General features: G+C 42.2%; 1 long non-coding RNA gene across 2 annotated transcripts in view; it reads right to left on the reverse strand.

Moving 5' to 3' along the window:
• Positions 1 to 21,953, reverse strand: part of LOC117086677 — a 142,507-nt gene extending 120,554 nt beyond the window's left edge. For both annotated transcript variants that reach the window (XR_004438527.1, XR_004438526.1), the window contains exon 1: positions 21,690 to 21,953. This is a non-coding gene — a long non-coding RNA (uncharacterized LOC117086677). The remainder of the gene's footprint in view (positions 1 to 21,689) is intronic.
• Positions 21,954 to 24,044: the final 2,091 nt, after the last annotated feature.

Raw genomic sequence — 24,044 nt, forward strand, 5'->3', positions numbered from 1 at the left:
AAAACTTTTGTTTCGGTTTTATGCAAGTGTATATAAACACATATATACACACATGTGTACCTATATACATACATGATCATGGGTGACTAGATATGCACATAGGCTTCATGGGCAAATATTTTTGCCTATTTTGGTTATTGATGTATACACATTGCCTAGAATGGTGTATGGTTGGCAGTCACTAAACATTAATTGAATGAATAAATACGTGAACATGTGCGTATGTGTACATTCACTGTGTGGCAATATAAAAACTATTTTTTACTATATTAATATTGACACAATTTCAGACTTAAAGAAACATTTCAAGAAAAGTCTAAGAATTCCCAGATACTCTTTTTTAATGAATTCGAGTCTTGCTCTGTCACCCAGGCTGGAGTGCAATGGCACCATCTCGGCTCACTGCAGCCTCCGCCTCCTGGGTTCCAGCGATTCTCCTGCCTCAACCTCCTGGGTAGCTGGGATTACAGGCACATGCCACCATGCCCGGCTAATTTTTGTATGTTTAGTAGAGATGGGGTTTCACCATGCTGGTCAGGCTGGTCTCGGAACTCCTGACCTCAGGTGATCTGCCTGCCTCAGCCTCCCAAAGTGCTAGGACTAAAGGCATGATCCACCGCACCTGGCCCCCAGATATTCTTTATCCTTCACCCAGATTCCTCATAAGTTAATGTTTTACTTATATAAACACACACACACATACACTTTTCTGAATCATTCAAAACCTGCAGACATAATGCTCCTTTACACATAAGTCAGTATTTATGTCTTAAAAACAGGAATTATTTCATATAACCACAATGTAGTTATCAAAACCAGAAAATTAACATTGAAATGCTGCTATTATCTAATCTACAGACAATATTGGGATTTTTGGTTATTGTCCCAATAATGCCTTTTATAGCAAAAGAAGATCCAAGATCCTGTGTGGCATTCATCTGTCGTGTCTCTTCAGTCTCTTTTAATCTGGAACAGTTCCTGAATCTTTATTTTTATAAAATATGTTTTTTTTTTTTTTTTTTACTGTGGTCAGGGTAAAAATTTTTCTGACAGTCACTGGGCTAGTGAGCAGTTAGAGTCTAAAATATCACCTTGGTCTGTCTTCAGAGGGGAAATCACAGAAGAACATTCTCTTTCTTGAAATGGTGGAGGGTGGCTTCTGGATCTGATCAGGGCATGGTGTTAGGGAAAGGAGAGCTATGAGAATGTCTTTGTTGCTGCATTTGGATTCTGAGAGGACATGAGAGTCCATTGTGGGGGTAATGAGGTTAAGGACCACTTTGTGTTGAAACCCTGGAAGAAGGTGCTGGCTGGCCTGAGCAGGTGGAATTCAGGGAAGAAGAGAATAGCCATTCTGGGTCTTTGCAAGGTGAGCTGGAACACTGGCTGATGTTGGAGCTTTGCGGAGCACCAGATCCTAAGATCTGAGGTAAGCAAATAAGAGATGCCCCTGGCCACACCTCGCCCTGAAGGAGGAAAGGCCCACCTAGGGAATCTACTCAGGCTCTGGATTAACACTGGCATCTGCCCACCTGGGTTGGATGTGTTGTCAACAGCCGTGTGGTAGCAAGAGGCAAAAGATGATGGAATTTCAGGTTTTTCTCATGAGAAACTGATTCACCCCATCCTAGCCCCATCTTGGGCTGCTGAAGCAGTATTCCCAGGGCCTCCTTACTTAGCAGCAGAAGGGAAAATACTTCAATATTTGTTAATGTGGAAGGTAGGGCTCTCAACTAGCCAGATCTCATTTGAGTTGCAAAATATGAACATGGGTTTATATTCGCACAGTGAGTTTTTGGAACAAGTCCTGCCAGTCACAGATTGTTTTTAAAATATAGGAATGAAAGAAATCTCCTAAGGAGAAAGAAGAGAATAAAAAGAGACCCTAAGGAATGCCATTATTTTAAAGTCAGGCAGAGAAATCGTTGTCAAAGGAGACAGAAAATGCATTTCCACAGAGCAAGAAGGAAAAGCCAGAGTGTGCAGGTCACATAAGCTGAAGGACTTAAGATGGCAGAAATGCTAACAGCTGGTTGAACTTTACTTGGAGTGTTTGCACCCTATCAAGAGGAAATAATTATTACACTCTGGCTATTGTACCCAGAATGTTCTGTGACCAGTGCTATTGTAGAGATGTGGATGTCTATGGCAAGGTCCAGCAGTTAAAGAGTCTATCAGGACCCATGCCGTCAGCCATGCAAACGCACTTCCACTATCCTTGGATAACCAGGAGAGAACAGCCTTGGAACTGTGCAGCTGAGAGAGCTCTAGTGGGCTGGACAAGCCACCACAGCCAAGGTCTTCTAGCAGGAACCCTGTTGCTGTCCCCTCACTGAATATGCCTCCAGCCAGCCTGTGTGCTCCCTCATTCATTGAAAGTAAATGTGCCCAGAGGGGCACCTGCATGCCCAAGCTTGAATCGCATGCCTACCTTGGGGTGCACTTAAATGGTGAGACACAGGATCTGGGATTCTCAGTTGAAGGGATATTTTACTTAAAACTTGAAACTATTGATGTAGTTCCTGCATCCCTCAGTACAGGCAGAGAGGAGAGCAAGTGTGTCCTGGACCTACTTAGCTATAACTATGGCTTTGTGTGTGTTCACGTGCCACACGTGGTCAGGTAGTGGGCTCCAGCATGCCGCACAGATGTGGGGAGCCCACCTGAACACTGGGCTATGTCTTCTGACTGACCCAGAAGCTGGTGGGAACAAGCAGCTTTGCCTCCCTTCTCCCCCTCCCTGCTATCTTGCCTCCCCCTTTTTACCGCCCACCCCCTGTCCCCTAAACACCACCACCATTCAGTGATTGTCCTGGCAAGATTACAGTTCCTGTGCAATCTCTCTGTGGACACCTCTCAGGCTGTAGGCACCGTGCCTCTTGGAAACTGGTAAATTTGCAGGGGAAGGGAAGTTCCTAACCTCACTTTGCCTGGAAATGCCATGCCTTCTCTACCCTGTTAATTTTTTTTCCTTCTGTTCTAGCCACTAGGGACAGATCAGAAAGTTGGCTGGTGACACAGATAGCCTTGGAGGGAGAGGGAAGGGTGGCTGAAGTGCTCCCTTGGCTTTGGAAAGCCTGCCCCTCTCTCCCAATTAGGTGGTGACTGGAACAAATGACACTCCCTCCCAAACATTGCATTTCCCCCGAAGGTGCTCCTCCCTTCTCCCAATCAGTGAGGATAGGGTGTAGGGAGGAAATGGAGGTGGTGGGGGAATTATCTGAACTGATGCCTCTCAGCAGGCTCTGAAAGGTGGAAGCTAGGCTTGACCCCTGGGGGTCCAGGGTGAGGCAGGGGAGCAGTTTGCTCTGGTGCAAGCAATTGTTAGAACTGAGACTTTGGTGGGAGTTACACGGGGATAATAAGGAGACGGGCTTTCAGTTGGTTTTGTTATTATATTTAAGTGTTCTACAGACTGTGTGGCTCCTTGTTGTCTGCAGCCCAGAGTGGACTGCTCCCATCTCCCCACCTTTGGGACAGCATGGATAACAACTGACAGGCGGTTGCCTGACCTTAGGATGAGAACAATTAATGTCGTCATGGATAAATTTCCAGGGTACCAAGAAAAAAATCAACACTGAAATCCTATCTGATTTTCCTAATATCCTGGAAATTGATCCATCACCACAAAAATGCTTCTCTTCCTAAGGTCAGACAACTATCTAGTGATATCCCAAAGGTGGGGAGGTGAGAGCAGAAAGTGGGGGAGTTGGATGATGGACAACTGGTGGGCAGGGGAAAGGAACGAATTTGCACTGCAATGAGTTTGTAAGTATTAGAGAGAAGCATGTGTGCATACAAATATTTTTTTACGTGCACTTGCAATCTCCCACACATACACCCACTAGGAACCAAGGTTGCTTATGCAGGCAGGGGAAGTAAACAGGCTCTTACTGGAGCAGTTTGAAGGGCGTCTCAGATATCTCCCCGTTGCCAGTTTTCACAGGTTGTGGATATCCAACTTTAGAAATTCATTCCTTTGTGAACCTGATCTTCAAGCCATTCTTTCCTTAGGTTCCCTCTTCAAACACCTCAGCTAAAATATTCTCCTACCTCACTGAATTTCCACATGCTTTATCTAAGGGCAGAAATCTCACAAAGTTAACCTTGTTGTATCCACAGCACCAAATGCAGTGCCTGGCTTATAGTAGGTGGTCAACAAACAGATGCTGAGCGAATTAAAATTAGAATCGTATCTGGGAATTATAGAAAGCTAAGTCACTGGCATGTCAAGGGCATTCGGGCTAGTTTCCTCCTCAGAAGAAAGTCAGGGGCAGCCTGAGAATCCCAGGTTGCTTTGAGCTATTGGAATGTTAACAAAGCATTGAAGAGAACTCACTAAAGTGACAGCATCAAAATGATGACATCAGAACATCTTGTACCCATTTCTGCTTCATCAAGTAACCTCAGGCTAGTCATTTAATTTCTCTGATCTCGATGTTTTTAATCTACAAGTTATCAAGAGTGGATTAAGCATTTTCTAAGATCCTTTTTCTCTTGGTTCTCTTCCCTGCTAGAGAGAAGGGAAAATACTTTTGTTACTTTTGTTATTATTTACTTGTCATCAAGTTTTATCTCTTCCTACATATGTCACATTGATGCTATTACTCCACTCCTTAAAATGTCTGTAATTATCCCCCAATTACCTACCGGATCAAGTCCAAACTCCATCTGCAAACATTCAAGACCTCCCCACTCAATGGACACTTTGTCTTTTTCAGCCTTATTTTTGCCATTCCCCTATCCTAAGCTTCCCTGGCTGTCAAAATTGATCTATTTCTGGTCCACTAAATAGTTTACAAATTTTTAAAATTTTGTACCTTTACTCAAATACTTCTTTCTACATACGTGATAGTTAATTTTAGGTGTCACCTTGACCGGGTTAAGGGACACCCAGATAGCTGGTTAAACATTATTTCCAGGTGTTTCTGGAAGAGATTAGCATTTGAAGCAGTGGACTGAGCAAAAGTGATCAGCCCTCACCAACGTGAGTGGGCATCATCCAATCTGGGGAAGGACCACATAGAACAAAAAGGTGGAGGAAGGGCAAACTTGCTCTCTGTCTTCTGCAGATACAACACTCATCTTCTCCTGCCTTTGGACTACAAGACCTTCACCAGCACCTCCACCCGCCCTCAGACTGAGAGTCATACCCTTGGCTCCCTGGTTCTCCAGCTTGCAGACAGCCTACCATGGGACTCCTCAGCCTCCATAATCATGTGAGCCAGTTCCCATAATAAATCCCTTCATATATCTTTATCTATCTATCTATCTATCTATCTATCTATCTATCTATCTGTCTGTCTGTCTACCTATCTATCTATCTATCTGTCTACCTATCTATCCATCCTTCCATCCTATTGATTCTGTTTCTCTGGAGAACTCTGACCAATACAACATACAATTGCCAAATCCTCCCATCTTACTTTGAAGTCCTCTCCATTCTTCCAAACAAAGCTCAAATATAACTTACCCTAGAAAGCCTTCTACAGCCAGAAGTGACAGTTTTTCCTTTAAATTCTTATAAAACCTCTTATTTACTTTTTTCAATAAGTTTTTTTTTTTTTACTTTAAGTTCTGGGATACATGTGCAGAAGGTGCAGGTTTATTACATAGGTATACATGTGTCATGGTGGTTTGCTGCACCTATCAACTCATTATCTAGGTTTTAAGCCCCTCGTGCATTAGCTATTTGTCCTAATGCTCTCCCTCCTCTCGCCCCACCCCTGAAAGGCCTCAGTGTGTGTTGTTTCCCTCCCTGTGCCCATGTGTTCTCATTAGAATCTCTTATTTCTATCAACTCTATAGCTCTTTCATAATGTCTTTTATTTTAAGCATTTGTGTACTTGCATTACTGCTCTCTCCAAGTTTGCATGCTGTTTGCGGATGGGGACCATTACTTAGAAATCTTTCTGTCTTGTATAACTCTGACAGTAAAACCCTGCAGGCATGGCAAAAGAAACCCAGCATTTATTCATGTCACTATTGTGCAAAGAACTTTATATATATATATCTTATCTTATTTGGTACTTATAATCATCCTATGGGGGTTAATATAATTACTCCCATTTTATGGACGTGAAAAATAAAACTCAGAGAGGTGTAGAAACTTGCTAATTATTAATATCTAGCAAATAGTAGGGAATCATGACCAGATGTGTCTGATTCTAATGTTTGTGATTTTCCCTACCAAAAAGCATCCAATTTATCTAATAGTTGCTCAATCAATATTGATGGGCATACGGTGAATCACTGTGGCAGAGAAAGCAAGTGCTTTCCAAACATCGGGCACTCCTCTGAGTTCCTCAGCCCCCCAGTTGGGGCCACGTGACTCTGGCCAGGGAGATCTTGCTTCAGTCTCATGGAGGCCATGGGTCTCAGATGGAGGCGCCCTCTCCACAAGAATCAGATAGGGAGGTGATAGGAAATAAACATTTACTGGTTAAGCTACTGAGATTTTAAGATATGTCTTTTGTCAACTAAGATTTACCTGTTAATTACTCTGAATAATGAAGTAACTGACCAAATGAGCACAATTAATATAATGATATGCTATTCTAAGAAGATTTATTGAATAATATCTAGGTGTCAATTTACTTGTTCCTTGTAACATCATCCCTCCTCTTAGAAAAGTCAGTCAAGATCATTGCTGTTCTTAGAGTAGATGCCAATGAACTCTTAATTCTTGAGCATGTGTATTGAGAACTGTCATTTCAATACACATGTGTATGTATGTTTATGCTTTCATATACAGGCATACTTCTTTATTGTGCTTTGATTTATTGCACTTCACAGATATTATGCTTTTTACAAATTGAAAATTTTTAGCAGGCCTACATCAAGCAAATCTATTGGCACCATTTTTCCAACACCAGTTTTCATGTCTCTGTGTCATAATTTAGTAATTCGCATAGTATTTCAAGTATTTTCACTATTATTATATCTGTTATAATGATCTGTGATCAGTGATCATTAATGTTATTATTGTAATTATTTTGGGGCACCATGAACCATGCCCATAAAGATTCCAAACTTAGGCAATAAATGTTGTCTGTGTTCTCACTGCTTCACCAACCTGCCCTACCATTCTCATATCTCTCTCTGTCCTCTTGGGCCTCTCTATTCCTTGAGACACAGCAATATTGAAATTAAGCCACTTAACCCTACACAAACCTCTAAATGCTGAAGTGAAAGGAAGAGTCACACATCTCTCACTTTAAATCAAAAGCTAGAAATGATTACACAGTGAGGAAAGCATGTCGAAAGCTGGGATAGACCAAAAGCTAGACCTCTTATACCAAACAGTTAGCCAAGCTGTGAATGCAAAGGAAAAGTTCTTGAAGGAAATTGAAAGAGCTACTCCAGTGAACACATAAATGATAAGAAAGCAGAACAGCCTTATTGCTCATATGGAGAAAGTTCTACTGGTCTAGATAGCAGATCAAACCAGACACAACATTTTCTTAAGCCAAACCTAATCTAGAGCAAAGCCCTAACTTTCTTCTACTCTGTGAAGGCTGGAAGAGGTGAGGAAGCTACACTAGAAAAGTCTGAAGCTAGTAGAGGTTGGTTCATGAACTTTAAGGAAAGAAGCTGTCTTCAAAACACAAAACTGTAAGGTGAAGCAGCAAGTGCTGATGGAGACACTGTGGCAAATTATCCAGAAGATCTAGCTAACATCATTGATGAAGGTGGCTACACTGAACAACAGTTTTTTAATGTAGGTGAAACAACCTTCTATTAGAAGAAGGTGTTATCTAGGACTTTAAAAGCTACAGAGGAGAAGTCAATCCCTGGCCTCAAATCTTCAAAGGACAGGCCAACTCTCTTGTTAGGGGCAAATGTAGCTGATGACCTTAAGTTGAAGCCAGTGCTCATTTGTCATTCCAAAAATCCTTGAACTCTTAAAATTATGCTAAATCTACCCTATCTGTGCTCTATAAATGGAACAACAAAGCCTGGATGACAGAATATCTGTTTACAGCATGGTTTACTGAATATTTTAAGCCCACTATTGAAAACCACTGCTCAGGAAAAAAAAAAAAAAAGATTCCCTTCACGATGGTCATTGACAATAATGCACCTAGTCACTCAAGAGCTCTAATGGAGATATACCAGGAGAATAATGTTGTTTTCATGACTGCTAACACAACATCCATTCTGCAGCTCATGTATCAAGGAATAATTCAACTTCCATGTCTTACTATTCTAGAAATACATTTTGCAAGGCTGTAGCTGCTATAATGATTCCACTGATAGATCTGGGCATAGAAAATTGAAAACCTGAAAAGGATTCACCTTTCTAGATGCCATTAAGAATATTCGTGATTCATGAAGGAGGTCAAAATATCAACACTAACAAGGTTTGAAATAGGTGGATTCTGACACTCATGGATGACTTTGAGGCATTCAAGACTTCAGTGAAGGAAGTAACTGAAGATGGGGTGGAAATAGCAAGAGAACTAGAATTAGAAGTGAAACCTGAAGATGGGTCTGAATTGCTGCAATTTCATGATAAAACTTGAATGGATTAGGAGTTGCTTCTTATGGATGAGCAAAGAAAATGGTTTCTTGAGATGGAATCTACTCCTGGTAAAGATGCTGTGAATACTGTTGAAATCACAACCAAAAAAAAAAAAAAAAAAATGGAGCATTCCATGAACCAAGTTGATAAAACAGTAACATGGTTTGAGAAGATTGACTCCAATTTGAAAGAAATTGTATTGTGGGTAAAATACTATCAAACAGCACTGCCTTTACAGATAAATCTTTTGTGAAAGGAAGAGTCAGTTGTTGTGGAGAACGTCATTGTCTTATTTTAAGAAATTGCTACAGCCACCACAACCTTCAGCAACCACCATGCTGATGGATGACTCAGCAGCCATCAAAATTGAGGCAAGACCCTCCATCAGCAAGAAATATTACAACTTGCCAAAAACTCAGATGATCATTGACATTTTTTAGCAAAAAAGATATGTACTTTTTTAAAGGCATAATGCTATTGCACACTTAATAGACTACAGCAGAGTGTAAACATAACTTTTATATGCAGTGGGAAACCCAAAGATTTTTGCAACTTGCTTTATTGCAGTATCTGCTTTATTGCAATTGTCTAGACCCAAATTGGTAACTTCACTAAGTTATGTCTGTGTACATTTGTATAACTTTCATGTCAGACAAGTATGACTCATGAGCCATCTTTTATTCCTTGATGCTTATTTAGTGAGGGTTACTCGTTTCTCCTTTGACCCTGGGTGTAAATTTAGGCAGGGCTCATGGTTACTTCCACATAATAGAAATTCCTACAGCTATTTTAAGATGTAGAACACAGTTTCAATTTAGTAATCATGTAATATTCATCTAAAAATCAACACTCCAAATTTGATTTAAGTTTGAGATTTCTCCCCTTTTTCCCAACTCAGGTCTATTGCAGGTAGGAAGTCATCCTTTGGAAGGGTTAGTTGCCTGCCTCCTTTTTCCATTCCCCCAGCTCTTGACCCTCCAGGGTTAGAGCCCAGGAAAGGATCAAAGGAAAGGGGAGTAGGAAGGTTCTTCCTTGTTTGGTACTGAAGTGAGCTGATGCCAGTGACCTCTGGTCTTAACACAGCTTATGGTATACATATACAATGAACTACTACTCAGCCATAAGAAAGAATGCATTAACAGCATTCAGAGAGACCTAGATGAGATTGGAGACTATTATTCTAAGTGAAGTAGCTCAGGAATGGAAAAGCAAATATCGTATGTTCTCACTGATATGTGGGAGATAAGCTATAAGGAGACAAAGGCATAAGAATGATACAATGGACTTTGGGGACTTTGGGGAAGAGTGGAGGGGAGCAAGGGATAAGGGACTACAAATAGGGTGCAGTGTATACTTCTTGGGTGCACCAAAATCTCACAAATCACCACTAAAGAACTTACTCACGTGACCAAACACCACCTGTACCCCAATAACATATGGAAAAATAAGTTAAAAAAAGAAACAGCTCCCCCAAAAATCATGGCTCATGGCAACTTTTCTGCAACTAGGATAAGAAGGAGACAGCTGACCACTGATGCGGGAATCCCCGACATAACCAGACAGCTTATTTCAAGATTGCAACAACTTAAAAACTCTCAGATTTCTCTATCCAGGAAAGACCTCTCATGTCACTATTATTTGCAATAAAACACCTGGGTCAAAGATGTCAACATTAACATATTTTTATAAGAAATGCAATTCCTGGAGAGCAAATAAAGTCACTATAAGATAACCCCACTGGCATCAACATCACCTGTCCCTACATTACTGAGCATACAGTAGGTGCTCAACAGATACTGCAGGGTTTTTCAGAGGAAACTGTCATTACCACACGCCTCCAAATTGGCTTCCTGATGGGATGCATCTGTCTGTTCCATGGACCCATCAGCAAAGAGCTTTTCCCAGCTTGGATTCATACAGAACAACATTATTAAAGACAAGCCATCATCACCACTTCCGTTTTCTAACTTTGTAAAGGGGAGTGATTGTCCACCTTCTTTTTATATAAGTGGGAGAAGAAATGAGTCGACCTAGACACATTTTAATAGTATTTTGGGATTAAGAAATGAGTCGATCCAGACACATTTTTAATAGTATTTTAGGATTTAAAAATGACCCCCTCTAAACTAGATTCCTGAGAACTGATTCACTGAAGATGGTGAGCCACAGGAACTTCAGAGAGTTCCTGTTATAGAATCACAGGGACAGAAAACACCACCTCAGCTGCCTCCCTCAAAATTATAAAAACCCAGGGGCTATTTTAGTACCCACCTGCTCCCCCCGACTAACACCTGTCTTGCTTTGGGTGATAAATATGTATTCAAACCACAAAGCTGTGAGTGAAGACGTCTGCCTTTTGCTCCTGTGGGCTCCAACCCATCCCAGTGGAGGTGATGCCAGCAGACAGTGGTTAAAGGGTTGGGTGTTAAAATTGAGCCAATTCCCAAGCACACCCAGCTCTGGAGAAAAATGCCTGTCAGACTTGCAGATGGAGCCGAGCTCTGGCAACTATGCAGAGCCTGGGAGGGGCAAGGAGACTGTGGGGGCAGAGGTCTCCAAGGATATGGCTCAAGACAGATGCCCAAATGTCCCAGGACACACGTAGCAAAGAAGCCGAGTGCTAGCAGGGAAAAGTGTGGGCAGACGGAGACTGTCGTTTGGGAATGTAGTCTGTAATTACAAGTGTAGACCTACACATGGAGCAAACCCTCCACACTGCTGGGTCACTCCTGAGGATCAAGGAAACATCTCAGTGGCTGTTGGAATAATGTGGGCTTTTAGGTTAATTGGGTTATGTCGTAGATCAAGATCCCCAGATCCCGGAAATGGGATTTCATAAGATTTATTAGGAAGTGGGTTTAGGAAACCAGCAGAGGGAAGAGAAGGGAGCTCAATCCTGCAGAGGACGCTGTAGAGATGCAGCAACCTTACCTCAGAGATGAAGGGACAAGAGAGCTGGAATACTGATAACATTGTATCCATCAGTCACCCACCATCAAGGACCACCATGGGGAATGGGATGGGGAGGTATGTTCCCAGACACTTGCAACTTTCAGAGTGTGCAGAGGAAGCCAAGTTGAAGGTGTCATTACAGCCTGAGAACAGTGGTGGTCCTCAGACCGGGAGACTCAGCCATGCTGGCTGTTAGGAGTGAAAGTTGTGAAAGAATATGGCAGAAGAACCAAAGGGAAACCTGTGGAGCAGCCCCAGCATCTACTACAGAGGAGGCCATTGCCTAGAAAATCCACACAGGGGCTGTTTAGAAGAGGGTATGACCTCTGCTCATAAAAGCACAGGCAATCTGTGCTCATCTTTCTAACAAAGAGTTCCTGGGCTACTCATCTCAGACATTTTCTCTGTAATTGCCCAGTTCCTGTAGGTTTAGAGAAATTTTCCCAGACTAGTCTTTCTCTCCCATCCTCCTCTGTATTCTTGTATTCCTCAAACCCCTTTTTCCAATTCCTGTCTTTCCTCTTTCCCTTTCCTACTTCTTTCTTCGCATCTTTCTCCTTCTCCTTCTCCCTCTCCTGCTCTCTCAGCCTTTGCTCACCTTGAAATGCCCATGTTTCTGCATAAAGACAGCGTAGATACCAAAAACTACTTGATGCAAGAAAAGCAATCAAAATTAATTTGGCAGGTTGCAGTTAAGAAGCCAGCCAAAACCCACCAAAATCAAGATGGCGACAAAAGTGACCTCTGGTTATCCCCACTGCTCATTATATGCAAAAGACGCTCCCACCAGCGCCATGACAGTTTACAAATGCCATGGCAATATCAGGAAGTTACCCTGTATGGTCTAAAAAGGGGAGGAACCCTCAGTTCCAGGAATTGCCCACCCCTTTCCCAGAAAATTCATGAATAATCAATCCCTTGCTTAGCATCTAATCAAGAAATAACTATAAGTATTCTTAGTCCAGCAACCCAACCTGCTGCTGTGCCTGTGGAGTAGCCGTTCTTTCATTCCTTTACTTTCTTAATAAACTTGCTTTCACTTTAAAAGAAACATAAGTTTAGAAAATTTTCCCATTAAATCAAACTTCTTTAAGTGGGATAAAAATCCTTGGATTAGACAAAGTAATATTTGATTACAATTTCTCATTTAAACTCCTTAAGGTTTAATAAGCTCATTGCATCAGTATAGCTATAATGTGCCTTTAAAAATCCATGCTGGCTAAGCGCTTTGTGGTATAGTCCTATTTCTGAAGCTATGTGCTTATTTAGTGGTGGCTTTCTGTTTTATTTGGAGGTATTACCATGTGAAAACATTTGGTAAGCCTGTCCTCTTAGCCAAAATAAAATCTAAAAGAGTTTCAAACATACTTTGAAAGGCTAATGGACACTAGCCAAAGATCAGGGATGTTTCCCCCTACTTGTGCTCACACAAACTTGAGAAGAGATGAATAACTACTTCCTGTTCTCACTCATACCTATCTCTAATTTAAATCTGTCCCTAATTAAAAACACAGGACAATGAGAAAGTATATGATATGATTTGGCTATGTCCCCACCCAAAATCTCATCTTGAATTGCAATCCCCACATGTCAAAGGAGAGACCAGGTGGAGGTAATGGAATCATGGGGTGGTTTCCCCCATGCTGTTCTCATGATAGTGAGTGAGTTCTCATGAGATCTGATGGTTTTATAAGTGTTGCTGGTTCCTCCTGCAGTCATTCTCTCTCCTGCTGCCTTGTGAAGAAGGTACCTGCCTCCCCTTCACCTTTCGCCATGATTGTAACTTTCCTGAGGCCTTCCCAGTCATACAGAACTGTGAATGAATTAAACCTCTTTCCTTTGTAAATTACCCAGTCTCAGGTATTTCCTTCTAGCCATGTGAGAATGAACTAATACAGTATAACTGGAACCCTCATCATAATAGCTACAGAGGAGGCATTAGCAGCCTCCATCAAAATTCAAAGAACTGATTCACAAAATGAGACAAAGAGACAATAAAAAATATGGACTTTGTTGCCTCTCTAAAGATACCAAAATCCACAAAATAATTAATGTCCATATTTGCACTTCTAACAAATTCGCTTTAGGAATGAATGGGTAAAAAGAAAATTAATTCTTGGCTTTATTTATTTTTCCCAATACACTGGACTTTGGGTTTGGACATTTTCAAAGAAGGTATTTTTATTCTAACCATAATAATACAGTTTAAAAAATCAGTTATTTAATGTCTACTCTAGAGGGATACAAAATAAATAAGATGTAGATCTTGACCTTGGAATGCTTACACACTACGGAAATGAAACATACACTTATGAAGTAATTTGAGAGAAATGAAAATATACATGTGAAAAATAATATTGGCAACAATTTAGAGTGGAAAAATAACTCTAATGCAAAAAGTCAGCATATGAATCAGGGAACCTTTCCTCACAATGGGACCGTGGGCACAGGCAAACACAGTATGTCTTAAGTAGTAACCCTGCTTTTATTTAAGCTGGAAAGTAGCACTGAAGTAGTTTTACATTCTTTACTTGAATTTACTACTTTCCTATATTTATCTGAAAACTATTTTCAAACTTGTGTTATCAGGAGCTGCTGAACTAAGAATGTTGGGGAATTTATTTAAAAGGATTCTTATTCCAAGTTCACATAGATGTTTTTTAGCAGCCACTTTGACTCTCATTTGTGTCATTTGAACACATTCTCTCTAGTGAGAAGTAATAGAGTAATGAGCAAAAGCAGGTACCCACCAGAATGTGTGATAAAGGTGAAGGAACAGGCTTTGTGAAAGGGGGAATTAGATGCCAAGATTGGCAAGAAGAGACACATAATACCCGTTCTGTCATCATCCCAGGAAAAGCTGCGCTTGAGCAGACACACTGCATGTCTGTGCTCTGGGGAAGGGGCATTGCCTTCCTGTCTTCTTAGATTGAGAGTCAAAAACAGCCTTGGTTGTGAGGAATGATTAGATGAAATTTTAACACCTGCCATCTGCCTATATGTTTCAGCTGTAGGCAAAGCTGTCAGAGAACATTCATGTTTGTACCAGGAGACCTTGCAAGATGCTGGATTCAGCTGCTGCATGGGCAGGGAAGAGGCACAGTCCTTGGGAAGCTGAGTTTGGGCACAAGCTCTGCCACTGGAGAACAGGGGGCCCTTGACCCTGGTGAACCCACTGCCTGGCCATTGATCTTCCAGGCATTCACTGGACAATTTTCCTTACTTTGCCACAGTAGAAAATAGGGCACATTTAGGACTGGGGAGACGTTGGTTGAAGGATACAAAATTTCAGTTACCCAGGAGGAATGAGTTCAAGAGATCTATTGTATAACATGATGACTATAGTTAATGTGTTCTTGGGAAAAAGGAAATAGGGCACGTTTATTTAAAAGAAGTAATTAGGAGATACTTCACAGCTTCATAACCTCCAAGAGCCAGTATGCTGGTGAGCATGCCATATGTGTTCTAACAAGAGCTTCCAGAAAATTGCAAGGACCCAGCTCCAGGGTCACTCTGGAGCACTTTGCTTCCTCTACCACATCAAATGAGCTGAGAATATGATAGAGCCTTATCTGTCTCCAATGCAGCCTGAAGTAATCCCACACCATGAAGGGTATTCTCTGTTGGTCTTTGTTTCAGACAATTTGGCAACTGAATTCAACTCCATTTGCTGGGGGAAACCTGCTGCTACTGGTTTTGGCATCATATATTAAAGTAATTATGATGACAGCAATAGGTATGCACTCACCGTATGTCAGGCACTGCGCTGAACACATTACCTACATTATCCTATTTAATTCTCTCGACAAATTCGTTACTTTTTTTATGTCACCTTTTACCACAAAGAAAATTGAGTGGAAAAGTGGGGATTCCAACCCATCCTTGTAACGACCTTACTGTTCAGTCTTGACAATTTAGTAAAGAAAGCACTGATGATCGAAATTAGCCACAAGAAGTTAAGCCGTAAGGCTGGGTGACCCTTACCTCCCTCGCAAAAACCAAAGCTTTACAAGGGAAGAAATTTTGTGTCTTACTCCTCAATCTATCCTCAGTGATGAGAACAGGGATTGGTACAAAGTAGATGTTTAATAAAATTATACAATGGACAAACCCTACAAAAATCTCCTCTTCCAGGTCTCAGAGGTGTGTCCCTGGCCCACTGTGCAAAGCTTGGAGGCAGGCAAAAATAACTAAAGAGGCTAAGTCTGCCTTTGGGTCTTGCTACCTCTACACTTCTTGGGAACTTTGCTCTCTGACTCCTGCTTATTTAGAATCCTTACCTTGCCTCTTGTAAATTTCTTCTTGGCTAGGGTGTAGGATAAATATAAGAGAACATAGAATTAGGAAAGTCTCCATTAAAAACCTCACCTCTTCAATTCCTCATCTACATGACTCCAAGCCAATAACTTAAGCTTTCTTAGACCGTTTGGAGATAACAATATCTAACTCAAAGGAATATATATATTTCAAAGTCATACATACATGTTATATATCATCACTGACTAATTATTATTATTATTATTTTAGACAAGGTCTCATTCTGTCACCCAGGCTCTGGAGTGCAGGGTTGCGATCACAGCTCACTGCAGCCTCAACCTCCCTGCCTCAAGCAACCCTTCCCCCTTAGTCCCCCACCCGATTAGCTGGGACTACAGGCATGTGCCAACATGACTGTCTGTATATTTATTTTCATTTTTTGTAGAGACAAGGTCTCACTATGTTGCCCAGACTGGTCTAGAACTCCTAGGCTCATATAATCTTCTGGCCTCAGCCTCCCAAAGTGCTGGAATTATCGGCATGAACCACCATGCCCAGCCTATCACTGAAAAATTATTGTAAAGCATCTGAAAAATTAGTCTAAATGGAAAAGTTCATCAATGACAAATATTTCAGATACAGAATGTAGGCTTTCCTCGATATTTCTCAGATCAACTCGAAGAGCGGCAACCATCCGCTCCTGACTATATTTTATGGTCACTAATAATGGTATTCCATCTGTCACCTACTAATAAACATAACATGCCCTGCGGACCTTGCAGAGACCAGTCATCAAATGGCTCAATCACTTCCATAGGTGCTTCTACCTAAGTACCAGAGAGTCAAGCGAGACCGCAGCTCTCTGCGAAAGTTAGCCCAGTTGTTTTGCATCAGAAATGAATGACTCCTGCTTTGTTCCCACCTCCACACACACACTTTGAAAAAGGTGATGTCAAACAAACAGAATTTTTTTTTTTTTTTTTTTTTTTACTTATTCAAACCCTGCAAGTAACCTCAACTTACCGAAAGATTCCCTGGGAACTTAGGAGAAAGAGAAAATGTGTCGCCTTATTTTTTCACTTATTTTCTAATCAAACAGAAAAGCCTCGGCTTTGCTTGGGGGCCCTGGAACACTTTTCCCTTCTCTGGGTGATGAATATTTAGCACACGGGTCAGCTGTAAACAGCTGTAGCTCCCTGATGAATCACTCACTTCAGACACCCAAGCAACGTCGTCATCCAGGCCCTGCCCACAGGCACCTGGGTTTCTCCGCGCCGTTAGAACACCAGCAGCTTGTTCCTAGCCTCCTTAGTATTAGGCCTCCTTTGCCCATGCGGCTCAGAGGGTGGCAGTTGATTGCCTTTGCTTCTATTGCGCTGATTCATCCCCAGCCTCACACTGCCTCTCACTTGTCTGTAGTCTCGTATTTTATACCTATGTGCTGGTTGTTCACTGTGGGAGCACCACACTTTCCCAGTTTCCTCACTGGCTGCATGTTTCTCCCCCTTTCTCTATCAAGCATGGACCCTAGTCTGTTTTATAAACGAGTAAATGGAACCATCTCTCCTGCTTACCTCAGAGTTTGCTTCCGGTACTTGTAATTCAAAGCATCTCAGTCAGACCTACTTTAGGTCAACAGCACCAAACAACACTGCGCCCCAGGCAGGGCGCGGTGGCTCACGCCTGTAATCCCAGCACTTTGGGAGGCCGAGGCGGGCGGATCACGAGGTCAGAATATCGAGACCATCCTGGCTAACACGGTGAAACCCCGTCTCTACTAAAAATACAAATTAGCCGGGCGTGGGGGCGGGCGCCTGTAGTCCCAGCTACTCGGGAGGCTGAGGCAGGAGAATGGCGTAAACCCGGGAGGCGGAGCTTGCAGTGAGCTGAGATCCGGCCACTGCACTCCAGGCTGGGCGGCAGAGTGAGACTCCGCCTCAAAAGCAAATAATAATATCAATAATAACGCTGCGCCCCACACGGTCAGCTAGTGTCACGTGGTAATTGCTGCATGTGTGAGTAGCAAAATCACGTGGAAGAGGAGCTGGCCTTGGGGACAATGCCACATTACAGTGAGGAGTTCCAGAAAAACCCACGTACAAATTTCTCAGGTTCACTCTTAGGTGCCCATTCTCTCCCTGACCCCGCAAAAGAATAAAGATCTTACAAAGATCGAATGAATACCAGGATGGATATAACTTGTTTCCTGGCATTCAAGCCAAAAGAAATCCTTACTATTAAAACTAGAAATGATTAGCAAAGACATGAAACACAACAGTTTAAAAAGCCTCAGGGGCCCACAAACACATGTAGATGTTCAATTTTTAAGGACTTGAAACTAACGCCAGCAGGTAGTTAATCCTACCCTCAGTCTCTCACCTCAGAGCAGTTATCTCATTGTAAAGACCCCCATGAAGGAAGTTTCACAGTCATTTATGCAGTAACTCTGCAGGTAACCTTTGTACCGAGCATCAATATTGACATACTGCACTTATTCTAGTACTCAACCTATTTCCTTCTCCTGAAGAGCTAATTCAGTAACACCTAAGAACAGTCACAGTTCTTCCTTTAAATCCAACCTTAATATCCTGTGCTCTGTGGCTTCATCTTCCTTGCCTCCTCTTATTTTCCTTAATGGAGATGGGACCCGTTTTATCACCATGAGTGCCGTTTTTATACCAAAATCATGTTAGTCTCTCTTCAGTGCTTTCTTCTTTTAGTCTAGTTGTTCAAATCCTTGGCTCCTTACTTGTGAGCCTTTTTTCCTCTGACTTCATTCCCACCTTCATTTCCTGGGCCCTGTATAATTCCTACCGCACCGTTATGTGATGGCCAGAGGGCAATTGAACATTCTGGTGAGTTTTGGCTAATTTGGAAATCACGAGAATCTCTCTTGGGCTGCTAAATTCTTCATTCCTGTTAGTTCTCCCCTGGACACTCCTTGGTTTTTCTGAAAGTTGCACAACATTGCTGATTCACGTTCAGCGGTTCAGTGTGCAGATGCCAAACAACATATGATGTTTTGATTGGCTCCCCATAAGAAACATGAGCTTCCTGGCAAAACAGGGATAGAGGTGCGGCTTTACCTCCAGGCTCTGCTGCAATGGCCAGTCACCCTCTTATTCTATACTCACAAACTCTTGCAAGAAAGGCTCAAAACTGGTTCACAGATTCACAACCCTGAGGTGTTGCCTGGCTTTGAATGAGTCTCATTTTGACTAAATCAGTGTGTCCCCACAACGCAAGTGTTTGGAAGGCAAAAGGAGACAGGAGTTTGTTCTAACATCATGCCAGCTTCACCTCCACATTGCGTCACTTCCACCTAGGTGGCCAGTGGGTTCCATTCCCTTTAAATGAACCTGGTTCATGCCCCTCATACTGCACTGAACCTTGCACGAGGCCAGTCTGAGTGCCAGTATTCCCTCTACTCAGCCTCTGCCCTCCTCAGCTTTCCTGGTCTCAGGACCTCATAGGAGGTTGATTGTTTCCAAAAAATGGTCCCAATTCTCTGCCTTTCCTGGTATTCATATTGTTGTAATGTGGCTCTGTAACTCCTCCCATCCAGAGGTGGAGTTTACTCCCCTAACCCTTGAATCTGGGCTGGCCTTTGTGACTTACTCTGCAGCAGAAATGACAGCATGCCAGGTGCAAGCCTGAGCCTCAAGAGATCTTGCACACTTCTGCTCCCTCTTGCAACCCCACATCTGTTGTGAGAACAAGCTTCTGGAGGATGGGAGATAACAGGGATCAGAGCTGAGTTATCCCAGCTGAAGCCATCCCAGAACAGCTAGCTCCAGGCAACCAGCCTGCTAACCACACATGCAAGAACAAGTCCAGCCAAGATCAGCCAAGACCAGTTCTCATGAGTGGAAATCATGGATCAGCTGACCCATGGATTCATGAGAATTAAGAAATGGCTGATGTTCTAACTCACTGAATTTTAGGGTGATTTGCTATGCAGCCATAGCTAACTGATACATACTCCATATCCTGGTTTCTGTTCTCCATTTTGTTACTCCGATGGCTGAGACAATGAGGGATCTTTTCTCTCTCATATTTGATCCCTGGCATTGCTGAAGAATATAATGTCTCTTTTCTGACTATTTGTTTCCTTCTCTATAATTTTGGAGAAAATGTGTACTATTGTGGATGCACCTCTCTCCATGCCTTGCCTCCTGGGGGAAAGGACTCAGTCACTGAGACTAGATGATCCCTTATAGGCCCCTTCAATCACCCCTGCAAAGCCACTCTTCTTTCTGCATTTTCTGCTCCTGGGGGCATCACTTCTAGTTGCCTAATCAGTCGCTCAAGCTAAAACCTGGAAGTAACCTACAGCTTCTTCTCCCTCATTCCTTGGGGGCCAAGCCTTCAGTTCTAATTTCTCAGCACCACTCATTGTCATGCATTTCCTCCTCTCTATTCCCACTCCCAGGGGGCTCTGGCCACCAGCAAGCAGTACCCATATGGCAAGCTCTCATTAAATATTTACTGAATGATGGGTCTATCCACTCACATCTCTTTGTGTAAGCAACAGAGTCATCAAAGAAGAGCTTGTGAAATATCATTTGCACCTCCCCTTGTGTTCTCCCAAACCAACAATAACTTTGATGAAATCATCTTTTGTTGGCATCTTTTGAAATTGTGGGTCACAGGATGAAAAGTCTAAAATGTATACAGAATTCCTAATTTCTACTACAAATAATAATGCAGTGAGTACATTTGGGTTTGGTTTGAGTATTATATAGAACTTAAATGTAATCAAAAGCACAGAAAGACTTTAAGAGTACTGACCTTTCTGTTGGGAATCCTGCCTAATGCCACAGTCTCATGAAAATCTTACATTGTATTTAATTTAAGTGGCTCAAAATCATGTCATCAATGGCATTTGGCTTCACATAGATTACCTGCCCTGGCCACAATCTGATACATACTTGATGACGACTACAGAGGGTGAACTTTTGAGAGAAGGGATGCATTGTGTCAGGTGGGTGGGAGTGGGCCTGACATTTCAGACCCTCTCAGATGGATCTGTAACCAGCAAAATGCCAGAAGGAGGCCATTCTGGTGTTGGAAGTTCAGAGCCTGTTGGTGGAAGCACCACCCACTCGTCCTTCTCCACATAGCTCCCTGACTGCTATGATTAGGCCTTCGCCTTGGAAGCAGACCACAGGAACCACAGGCCTTATCGGGAAACAAGTGTTGATTATCCCAAACTGTCTCTGTAGGATGTGCTTAAATCCTGACATGCATGATTTTGTCACACTAAACATTTGAATAATCTTGGCACTCAGGAATCAATGACTGGAGGACAATGCCTAAGGAAGTGGTGAGCCAACTGCAGACCTAAGGTAATGCAGGAGTCACAGGAGAAAGCCCCAGGTCCCAGACCTTCTAACAGCTGCTACCCTTTGTTTCCCTATGCTCAGGGGTGAGCCCCTTTCCTTCCAGTCTCGACTTGTTTGTAGCACTGCACAGATGACATGATACTTCCACATCTTTTGGTCAACAATCTCCATAACATTGAGACATGGAAAAATTATTTTTATTGTTCCCATTTTATTATGAAAATATGAAAATAAGGTAGTAGATTAACCAGTGTTGTCCAGGTGCAGTGGTTCACACCTGTAATCCCAGCACTTTGGGAGGCCGAGGTGGGTAGATCACAAGGTCAGGAGTTCAAGACCAACCTGGCCAACATAGTGAAACCCCATCTCTACTAAAAATACAAAATTAGCCAGGCATGGTGGTGCATGCCTGTAGTCCCAACTACTCAGGAGCCTGAGGCAGGAGAATCACTTGAACCTGGGAGCTGGAGGTTTCAGAGAGCTGAGGTCGTGCCATTGCACTCCAGCTTGGGCATCAGAGTGAGACTTCATCTCAAAAAATAATAATAATAAAATAAAATAAAATAAAAAGGATTAACCAATGTTACACAAATAATAGTAATACTACTTACCATGTGTTGGCCACTTTCTGTCTCATATTCACTTTCTTTTAGCCTAATTAAAAATCTTGCTGAGTAGCCTGCATCAGCATCCTTTTACAGAGCAGGAAACTGAGCAAGGGAGGTCAAGGTCTAGTGGCTTGCCCGAAATCACGTACCTAGGGTGGGTCAGAGATTGGATTTGCACTCAAGTCCAGCTGATTCAAGGCACATGTTTGATTGGCTTTAGTTTACTTCCTCCAGGTTTTCTCTGCCCCACTTCATTGTTTGCTTTTGGGAACCCGAGAATTCAGGGAAGGATGCAGAGTTAGAGCTTCATTTTCTTGGTCTCATACACAACCATTCTCTCCTCTTCCTCCTCCAAGAAGAGCTTATAGCCACATCAAACTTGACTGCAGTTGCCCATAGCATTAGGTAAATCCTAACTTTCTGAAGGCAGTTTGACTTCCCAAATCGTCTCCATAGGAAGATATTGGCATCATCAAAATGCCAGATCAGAGACTGTCCTTTGAGCTGTTATAATCCTGGCCTTTGTTTTCATTATTACATTAGCAACTGAGAATAGCTTTTACCTGGGTATCCCATTGAATTGACCTACATGTTGGCAGACAGAAGAATCTTACTGTATCCTCCCTATACCACCAGTCACTTGTTTGGAAAACGAAAATCCCTGGCTTTTTTCTAGAAGATTCCAGTGCCTGGCTTCTTTTTCACTGATGGCAAAAGCTCAAAACAAAACCAATAAATATTTGTTGAGTGTCTGCTAAGTGTTAGTCATTGTGTAAGCATTTTAATATTTGTTTCTTTTTATTAGATTGGTGCAAAAGTAATTGTGGTTTTTGCCATTAATTTCTTTGTTTTTTTTTTTTTTTGAGATGGAGTCTCGCTCTGTCGCCCAGGCTGGAGTGCAGTGACACGATCTCGGCTCACTGCAAGCTCTGCCTCCCAGGTTCACACCATTCTCCTGCCTCAGTCTCCCGAGTAGCTGAGACTACAGGCACCCGCCACCATGCCCGGCTAATTTTTTATATTTTTAGTAGAGATGGCATTTCACCGTGTTAGCCAGGATGATCTCGATCTCCTGACCTTGTGATCCACCCGCCTTGGCCTCCCAAAGTGCTGGGATTACAGGCATGAGCCACCGCGCCCGGCCTTTGACCCCAACTTCTACTTGTATTTATTATAAAGAAATAATCAGAGACAATCATAAATATGTATGCATAAATAACACAACAATGTTATTTATAATTGCAAAATTATAAAACCACTTAAATGACAATAGCGAAAATGTTTAAATAACTTCATCATCTGTATAATATAATATTATACAAACACATTTTTGAAGTTACAGTGTGGCATTTAATGATATGAGAAAATAACTAAACTGCAATAAATGGAAAAATACAGAATACAAAACTGTATATATAATATCATCTCAATTTAATCCAAAATAAAAATTAAAAATGTTTACATATACATAAAATAATTGTAAGTGAATAAAACATGCTAAATTGAAGTCATCTCTTTATGGTTATGTTTTCTTAAATGTTTCTATTTTTTCCAAATTCTCATCCATGAGCTTCTGACTATTACAAAATAGAAACAAGTGTACTATTTTAAAGAAACATAATTCCTATCACTATTACAAGTAAGCAGAGGTCAAAGTGGCTCAAGTCCAAAGGGCTGCTTAGAACACCTGGTTCTTTACTACTTTACTCTCCAGTTCAGGGAGCAAGAGAGAGGCAGTGTCAGAGCATAAAGATCTAGCTAATTCACTGTGTGACCTTGGACAAGTCACATTACCTCTCTGGGCCTCAGAAGGCTTTTCTGCAAAATGAACAGCCTGGATCAGTGAGCTATGCCCTAGCAGAGCACAGCCTCCTGCGGTGGCTTCTGGGTAGAATTGCCTTTCGTTGTACAATTAAATCTGGCCTTCCCTCATGACTGGAGAGAAAAATATTTATGAATCACTCTCTAATTTAGAAATGGATCTCTGTCTGGGAACAAAGGAACACAAACCCTACTGGCAAATTAGAGTCCATTATCAGATACTATAGCAGCAAGCTCAGCCTGGTGGTAATTGTATCTGCAATAATAAGGCTGTGAGGGTGACTCTAGGCCATTTGCTACCTGCATCAATCATCATTACAGTCCAGCACAGAGGGGATGGGGGAAATGAGCCCATGTTATCAATGGCCAATTAGAACAAAGATCCATCCAGAAGCTCTTGGGAACCTGGCCAGGGCCAGCAGAAGGGGTGGGGGAGGAGTGCAGAACAACAGGTGGCCTGGGTCTGTCAGCTCACTGATGTCACCCAGGAAGATCACCCTGAGACGCCGGCCTGCAACTCTGTGCGGTATCCCTGGT

Source organism: Trachypithecus francoisi, unplaced genomic scaffold (assembly GCF_009764315.1).
Source record: "Trachypithecus francoisi isolate TF-2019V2 unplaced genomic scaffold, Tfra_2.0 Lachesis_group10, whole genome shotgun sequence".
Classification (NCBI taxonomy): Eukaryota; Metazoa; Chordata; class Mammalia; order Primates; family Cercopithecidae; genus Trachypithecus; species Trachypithecus francoisi.